This window comes from Alligator sinensis, unplaced genomic scaffold, assembly GCF_000455745.1.
Source record: "Alligator sinensis unplaced genomic scaffold, ASM45574v1 scaffold642_1, whole genome shotgun sequence".
Taxonomy (NCBI): Eukaryota; Metazoa; Chordata; order Crocodylia; family Alligatoridae; genus Alligator; species Alligator sinensis.
In genome coordinates this window covers 491,497-491,856 of record NW_005842289.1, presented here as the reverse complement: position 1 = coordinate 491,856, position 360 = coordinate 491,497, and positions in this window count along the sequence as shown.

Sequence of the window (360 nt, the reverse complement as noted above, 5' to 3'; positions counted from 1 at the left end):
CGGACCTGGGCGGCTCCCAGCAGGCGGCTGGGGTGCTGCAAGCCCTGCTGGGAGCAGCCTGGGCTCCAGCAGCTACCCAGAGCCGGGGCTGGACGTGGCATGCTGAGCAAAATGGCCTTGCGTGCCATGCTCAGCACACATGCCGGGTTTTGCCGACCCCTGCCCTAAGTGGACACTGTCCTATCTGCTAGGGCTGTGTGAAATTTTGCCGTCTGTTTCATTTCGATGCTGTTTCAACTCATTTCGAGCTCGAAACAGCAAAATTGAAATGAAACAAAGGGCTCCAAAACAGTCTTGAAATGTAATGATGGCAGTCAAAATGTTTTGAAAGTTTTGAAATGTTTTGAGTTATAAAGCTGA